We start from the raw sequence: 10,462 nt of genomic DNA on the forward strand, positions 1-10,462 counted from the left end.
ATTGGAAAAAGAAGAACAATCTAAGCCTAAACTCAGTAGAAGAAAAGAAATATCCAAAATCAAATCAGAGATCAATGAAATTGAAAACAAAAGAATCATTCAGAAAATTAATGAAACAAGGAGTTGGTTTTTTGAAAAAATAAATAAAATAGATAAACCATTGGCCAGACTAACGAGGAATAGAAAAGTAAAATCTCTAGTAACCTCAATCAGAAACGATAAAGGGGAAATAACAACTGATCCCACAGAGATACAAGAGATCATCTCTGAATACTACCAGAAACTCTATGCCCAGAAATTTGACAATGTGAAGGAAATGGATCAATATTTGGAATCACACCCTCTCCCTAGACTGAGCCAGGAAGAAATAGAGTTCCTGAACAGACCAATTTCAAGCACTGAGATCAAAGAAACAATAATAAATCTTCCAACCAAAAAATGCCCTGGTCCAGATGGCTTCACTCCAGAATTCTATCAAACCTTCAAGGAAGGGCTTATTCCTGTACTGCAGAAATTATTCCAAAAAACTGAGGAAGAAGGAATCTTCCCCAACACATTCTATGAAGCAAACATCACCCTGATACCAAAACCAGGAAAAGACCCAAACAAAAAGGAGAATTTCAGACCAATCTCACTCATGAATATAGATGCAAAAATTCTCAACAAAATCCTAGCCAATAGATTACAGCTTATCATCAAAAAAGTCATTCATCATGATCAAGTAGGCTTCATCCCAGGGATGCAAGGCTGGTTTAAGATACGCAAGTCCATAAACGTTATCCACCATATTAACAGAGGCAAAAATAAAGATCATATGATCCTCTCAATAGATGCAGAAAAAGCATTTGATAAAATCCAGCATCCCTTTCTAATTAGAACACTGAAGAGTATAGGCATAGGTGGCAAATTTCAAAAACTGATTGAAGCTATCTATGACAAACCCACAGCCACTATTTTACTGAATGGAGTAAAACTGAAAGCTTTTCCTCTTAGAACTGGAACCAGACAAGGTTGTCCTCTGTGACCTTTACTATTCAACATAGTGCTGGAAGTTCTAGCCAATACAATTAGGCAAGACAAGGAAATAAAGGGAATCCAAATGGGAGCAGAGGAGGTCAAACTCTCCCTCTTTGCTGACGACATGATCTTATACTTAGAGAACCCCAAAGACTCAAACACAAGACTCCTAGAAGTCATCAAAAAATACAGTAATGTTTCAGGATATAAAATCAATGTCCACAAATCAGTAGCCTTTGTATACACCAATAACAGTCAAGATGAGAAGCTAATTAAGGACACAACTCCCTTCACCATAGTTTCAAAGAAAATGAAACACCTAGGAATATACCTAACGAAGGAGGTGAAGGACCTCTATAAAGAAAACTATGAAATCCTCAGAAAGGAAATAGCAGAGGATATTAACAAATGGAAGAACATACCATGCTCATGGATGGGAAGAATCAACATTGTTAAAATGTCTATACTTCCCAAAGCAATCTACCTATTCAATGCCATTCCTATCAAAGTACCTACATCGTACTTTCAAGATTTGGAAAAAATGATTCTGCGTTTTGTATGGAACCAGAAAAAACCCCATATAGCTAAGGCAGTTCTTAGTAACAAAAACAAAGCTGGGGGCATCAGCATACCAGATTTTAGTCTGTACTACAAAGCCATAGTGCTCAAGACGGCATGGTACTGGCACAAAAACAGAGACATAGACACTTGGAATCGAATTGAACACCAAGAAATGAAACTAACATCTTACAACCACCTAATCTTTGATAAACCAAACAAGAACATACCTTGGGGGAAAGACTCCCTATTCAATAAATGGTGTTGGGAGAACTGGATGTCTACATGTAAAAGACTGAAACTGGACCCACACCTTTCCCCACTCACAAAAATTGATTCAAGATGGATAAAGGACTTAAATTTAAGGCATGAAACAATAAAAATCCTCAAAGAAAGCATAGGAAAAACACTGGAAGATATTGGCCTGGGGGAAGACTTCATGAAGAAGACTGCCATGGCAATTGCAACAACAACAAAAATAAACAAATGGGACTTCATTAAACTGAAAAGCTTCTGTACAGCTAAGGACACAATAACCAAAGCAAAGAGACAACCTACACAATGGGAAAGGATATTTGCATATTTTCAATCAGACAAAAGCTTGATAACGAGGATCTATAGAGAACTCAAATTAATCCACATGAAAAAAGCCAACAATCCCTTATATCAATGGGCAAGAGACATGAATAGAACTTTCTCTAAAGTCGACAGACGAATGGCTAACAAACACATGAAAAAATGTTCATCATCTCTATATACTAGAGAAATGCAAATCAAAACAACCCTGAGATATCATCTAACCCCAGTGAGAATGGCCCACATCGCAAAATCTCAAAACTGCAGATGCTGGCGTGGATGTGGAGAGAAGGGAACACTTTTACACTGCTGGTGGGACTGCAAACTAGTACAACCCTTCTGGAAGGAAGTGTGGAGAAACCTCAAAGCACTCAACCTAGACCTCCCATTCGATCCTGCAATCCCATTACTGGGCATCTATCCAGAAGGAAAAAAATCCTTTTATCATAAGGACACTTGTACTAGACTGTTTATTGCAGCTCAATTTACCATTGCCAAAATGTGGAAACAGCCTAAAAGCCCACCAACCCAGGAATGGATTAACAAGCTGTGGTATATGTATACCATGGAATACTATTCAGCCATTAAAAAAAATGGAGACTTTACATCCTTCCTATTAACCTGGATGGAAGTGGAAGACATTATTCTTAGTAAAGCATCACAAAAATGGAGAAGCATGAATCCTATGTACTCAATCTTGATATGAGGACAATTAATGACAATTAAGGTTATGGGGGGGGAGCAGAAAGAGGGATGGAGGGTGGAGGGTGGGGCCTTAGCTTGTGTCACACTTTATGGGGGCAAGACATGATTGCAAGAGGGACTTTACCTAACAATTGCAATCAGTGTAACTGGCTTATTGTACCCTCAATGAATCCCCAACAATAAAAATAAATAAATAAATAAATAAATAAAAAGAAAACTTTCTCATATACAGTTCCAAAATTTATTAAGTCTAACTTATGGTAAAACATGGTAAGTACTATACTTCCTAAACCAATATATTTCCTATTCTTAGAATAAGCCAAATGAGTTCATCATAATTAATGCTATATATATGTAGCAAAGCCTGCACAATAACAATTAACCTCATATATTGTTTTTTTAATTTCAGATTAATACGAGGGTACATACGATTATGTTACATTGTGTTTGTAAGATAAAGTCTGAGTTGTAGTTGAGTCCTTCACCCAGGCAGTGTGTTAATAATCCCTATGTTGTACACATTAGGTGGGAGGTGGGAGGTTACGGAGCCCCTCCCTTATATTGTTAATTGCCATAAAAAATACATTGGATTTAATTAGCTTGAAAAAAAAACATTCTCTGTATATTACAAAATAAGCTAATGTTATTCTTTGGATGATCACTCTTCTGCAGGAAGTACTTTTTAAATGTCTTTAATTGTTATTTGTTAGTACTTGAATAATACTAAAATAGCATACTAGTGGTTTAGCATCAATATTTATGTTTCAATTAAACATTTAACCCCTTTGAACTCTCTGGAATTCTCAAAGTAGAAATTGGTTTGTAATTATGCCATTTGTAGATTCAGTATAATATAATGACTCTAAAGGTTTTTTTATTTGTGATCAAAAACATAAAATTTACCATCTTAACCATTTTTAAGTGTACAGAAATTAGTGTTAACTATATGCACATTGTTATATAACAGATATCCAGAACTTTTTCATCTCACAAAACTAAAAATCTATATTCACTGAACAACAACTCCCCTTTTCTCCCTAGGAAACCACCATTCTACTTTCTGTTTTTGAGAGTTTGACAGTTGTAAATACTTCATATAAGTAGAATTTGTCTTTTTGCAACTGGCAAATTTCACTTAGCATAATGGCCTCATGGTTATTCCATGTTGTTCCACATGACAGGATTTCCTTCTTTTTTACAGCTGAATAACCTTTCATTACATATATATATACATACACACACATATATACAGACACACGTCACATTTTCTTTATCCATTCTTTTGTTGATGAATCTTTAGGTTACTTCTACCTCTTGGCTACTGTGAACAATGCTGTAGTAAAGAAGGATATGCAAATACCTCTTTGAGATCCTGGTTTCAATTCTTTCAGACATATATATACCCAAAAGTGCTATTGCTAGATCATATAGTAATTCTATTTTTCTATAGGAAAACAAAACTGTTTTCCATATTGGCTGCACATTTTACATTCCTACCAACAGTATACAAGGGTTCCAACTTTTCGACATCCTTGCCAAATGCTTCTTATTTTCTGTTTGTGTGTGTGTGTGTGTGGCCATCCTAATGGATGTGAGATAATATTTCATTGTGGTTTTGAATTGTATTACCCTAATGATTAATGATATTGAGCATCTTTTCATATGCCTCTTGGCCATTTGTTTATCTTCTTCAAAAAAAGGACTATCCAAGTCCTTTGCCCATTTTTCAATTGTATTACTCGTTTTTTTGTTGCTGAGTTGTAGTTCTTTATATACTCTGGATATTAGCCCTTTATCATATATATGATTTGCAAATATTTCCTCCCATTCTGTTAGGTCGCTTTTTCTGTTGATTGTTTTCTTTGCTGGCAGAAGTTTTTTAGTTTGATGTAGTCCCATTTGTAAATTTTTGCTTTTGTTATCTGTGCTTTTGGTGTCATATCCAAGAAATAATTGCTAAATCTAATGTCATAAAGATTTCCCTCTATGTTTTCTTTTAGAAGTTTTACAGTTTCAGTTTTTATGTTTTTTCTTATCATTATAATGGACTTTATTTTGGAACCATAGATATTGCAAGTGGTTTTATATGACTATGAAAAACAAAATGGCATTTCTTTATTTTTATTTAGTTTATATTACTAGCACAAATATTGAAATCAGAAGTGTCAGAGGAAGCTTTTAATTTGCCTCCTGTGTACAGTTATTACATTTAACACTTCAATGCAGTTTATATTTTGTATTGTGTACAGTAAGGACCCAAATTCATTCTTTTGCATATGGGCTATATAGTTTTCTACAATACCATTTGTTAAAAGAACTATTCTTTCCCACTCTGTCATCTTTGTCAAAGATTATTTGACCATACATATGAAGGCTTATTTCTAAGTTCTCTACTCTGTTCCATAATTCTAAGTGTCTATCCTTATGCAAGTACCATACTGTTTTGATTACTGTATCCTTGTAATATGTTTTGAAATCAGTAAGTGTCTCAAGATTATTTTGGCTATTTAGGGTCCTTTGGTGTTCCATATGAATTTTAGAATTTTTTTTTCTAATTTGGCAAAAAAATACCACTAGGATTTTGGTAGGGATTGCATTGAAACTGTAGATCACTTGAGTAGTGTGAAAAGTTTAACAATATTAAGTGTTCTAATCCATGAACATAGAATGCCTTTCCCTTTGTGTCTGCTTTGATTTCTTTTAGCAATATTTTATAGTTTTTATTATATGTCTTTTGCCTCCTTTGTTAAGTTCATTCCTAAATGTTTTATTCCTTTTGATGCTATTATGAGATTACTGTCTTAATTTCCTTTTCAGATTATTTATTGTTATGCATATAAATGTAACAATTTTTGTGTGTGTTGATTTTGTATCCTACAACTTTCCTGAATTGTTTATTAGTTCTAACAGTTTTTATGTGGAATCTTCATGGCTTTTATATACCATGTCATGTATGATGAAGATAATTTTATTTCTTCCTTTCCCATTTGAATACTCTTTGTGTCTTTTTCTGGCCTTATCGTGCTGGTGAGGATATCTACTACTATGTTGAATAAAAATGGAAAGAGTGAGCATCCTTGCCTTATTCCTGATCTTAGAGGAAAAGCTTTCAATTGTTCACTATTTAATTCTAAAGTTTTATTGTTTTAGTACAATCAAAGATTTCCAACTTATCACCACCAATTCGTTTTGGGGACCAATCACAATCTTAATCAAGGTCATGAGAAAAAAATATAACAATAACTGATTCACAGGGCAAGAGTTCAAATTCAACAAACTGTGTTTTACTCTAAGTCAGTTACTAATTTTCATTGTTCCTGTGGGTAAACGTTTTTCTCCTCCAAATATCTATTTTCTCTTCTGTGAAATGGGATAATATTTGTAAATACATTTTACTTCCCAAAGGTCCTATGAGACTATATTAGACTAAAATTTATATGTAAATTACTTTATGCTAACTGGTGATAAGAATAACGTTAGTAAAATGTAGGATTACACTGTAATCTTTTTATGGGAAAAGATTATTGAGATCCTCATTTTTATTCTGAAAAGAAAATGAAACTTTATAAAGATGGTAATTTTTAAATTTGCATTTATACTGATCTTTAAAAGTCATAGTAGCAACTACTACCTATATATAAATAACATAACTGTGTATTTAAGTACAGTAATTTGAACAAGTAAGCATGAAACAAAGTCTGTTGAATATCTTTTAAATAAAAGGATAATTTTTAATCGTAAGTTTTAACATATTTTCCTTACATATTGTATTAGTATTCTATTATTATCCAAATATCTATATCAGGTAGAGGTATGGGACAAAGTATAATTCATCCTAGGGCACAATTCCTTTCCATCTGTGAACCTATGAAACTAGAAAACAAGTTATTTGCTCCCAAAATACAATGGTGGGACAGGCATAGAATTAATAATTAAAGATATTCCAGTTCAAAAAAAGAGAAAATGGGAGGAAGGAATAAAGGGGTCACTCATTGTCCCAAGCAATTTTGAAATGCACTTGAAGAAACTCCATTAAGTTTCAAGGCCTGGGAATTATCCTCAATGGTGCATGACATTTTAAAAAAGTCATTAAAAATTTTTTTGTGTGTGTAAAAGGAAGCACATGTTTGCAGCTGCATAATCTTATCAGCCTGTTTCCTGCAGTTTGATGGTTTGGGAAATTCTCAGCCTACCCAGCATATCCAGCCTGTAGAATTTTGGAAGTCTTATCCCCTTCTTTCTTCATACTCTCTCTGTTTCTTTTGGTCCAAGTTGATAGTGTTCCTGAAGATACAAAATTCTCAAATACTTTATGGATCTCCATGTGTGTCATGGATAAGAGGCTTATCCACAGATTTTCCTAGATAATCCCACCTCTATTTTTAGCTTTTGCTGAGATGCCTGAGAAACAAAGTTATTAAGTTTCCTAGAGGATCTGTGAGCCACACCCACAATCTCTTTTAAAGAAGTTTTTGAGTGATAGAATACTCTGGCCTTTTGATCTTTCCAGCTACACCCTTAGCTGGAAGTACCTTTCCCTAACAATAATCTCTTAATTTTCATGTCTTTTGTAATCTGGGTAGGCTGAGAATTTCCAAAATCATCAAATCCTGGATTCCATTTATTTGACTGTTTTGTCCTCAATTTGCATCTTTTGTCTTCAAATTATATCTTTTAGCTTGCATTTTATTCAACCAACAAGAAGAAAACAAGTTGTACTTTCAACACCTTACTTGGAAATCTCAGCTCAATGTCCTATTTCATTGTTTACAAATTCTGCTTTCTTACCTAACTGCAGGACACAATTCCTTAAAGTCCATATTCCTGCTAACCGTTTGTTCAATGCAATCTAGACTTTTTTTTTTTATTGTGCTCTTCATCATTCCAGCTTCCAAGTGCCCAATTCAAAAGCCACTTTCACATGTTTAGTTATTTGTTACAGCAGCACCCCACTTTCAGTAACCAAAATTGGTATTATTGTCTATTACTGCCATAACAAAGCAACACAAATTTATTGGCTTAGAACAACACCAATTTATAATTTTATAGTTCCAACAGTTAGAAGTCCAACTTAGGTCTCAGTTGAAATTAAAGCATAAATAAGGATGTGCTCCTTTTTGGAGGCTCTGTGGGAGAATTCATTTCCTGTTTACCCAGATTGTTGGCTGAATTCAGTTCCTTGTATTTGTCAGACTAGGGTCTCCATTTCTTACTGGCTATAAGCTAAGGATTCTTCCAAGTTTCTAGAAGCTGGTACATTTCTTGTCTTATGGCCTTCTTACTCTATCTTCAGAACTGGCAAGGCAGATTATTCTGAAGTCACACATTTCTCTTATACCCATACTTTTTGATATATACAGTTGCTGTTGTGTCTCATTTATACATGTTCTATGATCTCATCGTTTTTCTTTATTTTTAATTCATTGGTTATTTAAAACCTGTTTTTTCATTTTTTTGTTTTTGAGACAGAGTTTCACTATGTCGCCCTTGGTAAAGTGCTATGGTGTCACAGCTGACAGCAACCTCAAACTCGTGGGCTTAAGCGATTCCCTTGCCTCAGCATCTCAAGTAGCTGGGACTACAGGCGCCCACTACAATGCTTGGCTATTTTTTGGTTGTAGTCACTGGCATTATTGTTTGGCAGGTCTGGGCTGGATTCGAACTCGCCAGCTCTGGTGTATGTGGCTGGTGCCCTAGCCAGAGGGCAGGTGCTGAGCCTAAAACCTGTTTTTAACAATTTCCAAATGGTTGGACTTCAGGGCTGTTGTGTGTGTGTTTTAATTGCAATATGCAATATTGCAATATGGTCAGAGAATGTAACTTCTATGCTTTCAACTTTGAGAATTTTATTGGGATTGTCTTTGTAGCATAATATATAAGCAATTTTTTACAAAACTTCCATGGACATTTTAAAAAAACTATTTTCTGTTCATTGGTTATAAAGGTCTATATATCTGTGATATCTAGTTTTTGAACTGTGTTAATCAAATTCCTTATGTCCTCATTTATTTTAATTGGGTTGATCTGTCCATTTTTGATAGATATACTAAAATGTGTATTCTACGTTGGATTATGATTATTCTGAAATTTTCTGGGAGAGGAAAAAAGACTGTGCAAAGGGACTTCACAAGTTTATAGGAAAATAGGATTAAAAGAAAAAAATTAAAAATATAAGCTTTATTTTTCAACATATACTCCATCAAGGTCCAGATACTTTTATAACAATACCAGCCAGTTAGTCCATCCCTAAAGAATTGAGAGTCCTGAATATTTAACTATGTCCATGCACTCTTTTTTACATTATTAACTAAAGAAAAATGGATGCTCTTTAAAATTTTTTTAAGATTAGGACACAAATATAAGTCAGAAGAAGCCAAATCAAGATTGCAAGATGTAAGCCTGATCATTTCCCATTCAAAACTCTTTCAAAATTGACCTTGTTTGATGAGAAGAATGAGCAAGAACATTGTTGTGAGAGACTCTCTGGTGAAGCCAGAGAACTCTAGCTAACTTTCTTAAAACACTTTCTTAATAAACAGATATTATCATTGCTTGACCCTCCAGAAAGTCAACAAGGAGAACACATTGAGCATTTAAAAAAAAAAAGGAGGAAAGAAAAGAAAAAACTATTGCTATGAACTTTATTTGACCAGTTTGCTTTTGCATTGTCTGAACCACTTCCATCTCTTGATAGCCTTTGCTTTGATTATGCTTTGTCTTTAGGATCATACTGGTAAAGTCATATTTTATCTCTTGTTATAATTCTTTAAAGAAATGCTGCAACATCTTGATCCCACTTGTTTAAAATTTCCATTGAAAGCTTTGCTCTTGTCTGCAGATGATCTGGTGAAAAAGTTTTGGTACCTGAGTAGAAAGGTGGCTCAACTTTAATTTTTCAATCATAATTGTGTAAGCTAAACCAATTGAGATATTTATAGTATTGGCTATTGTTAATCATTGGTCTTCTTCAATTAGGGCATGAACAAGATGAATATTTTCCTTGTAAAGTGACATAGATGGTCTGGCTGCTGAGGGCTTCATCTTCCACATCATCTTATCCCTTATTTAAATAACTTATCTATTTGCCAATTGTTGATTTCCTTAACCTATTATTCCCATAAACTTTGGGTAAAGCATTAATGACTTTGTCATTTTTCTACCCAAGCTTTACCATAAATTTGATGTTCATTTTTGCTTCAATTTTAGCAGAATTTATGTTGCTCTGATGCTCTTTTCAAACGAATGTCTTATTCTTCTTAGTGCCTCAAACCAGACCCTGTCCAGACATGTTATAACAAGTTAGTATGAGTTTATTTTGGTGCAAAAATTTGAAATGCATAGTTTTTTCATAATGCACATTTTCTGTGAACTCTTTATAAGATCCCTCATATAGATTTAAATTGTCTTATCTATTACCAATATTCCCAAAAGGAAATATAACTACTTAATAACTACTAAATATCTAAAACTGAAGAAATTTGTTTGCATAGGATCACAAAAGCATTCCAACAGATTTTTGCCATTTCTTTTCTTGGCATGTAATACCAAATTAATACCAAGTTAAGTTTCCTTAACCCCACTGACACTTACTACTGAGTTGATTCTT

Source organism: Nycticebus coucang, chromosome 4 (genome assembly GCF_027406575.1).
Source record: "Nycticebus coucang isolate mNycCou1 chromosome 4, mNycCou1.pri, whole genome shotgun sequence".
Lineage (NCBI taxonomy): Eukaryota > Metazoa > Chordata > Mammalia > Primates > Lorisidae > Nycticebus > Nycticebus coucang.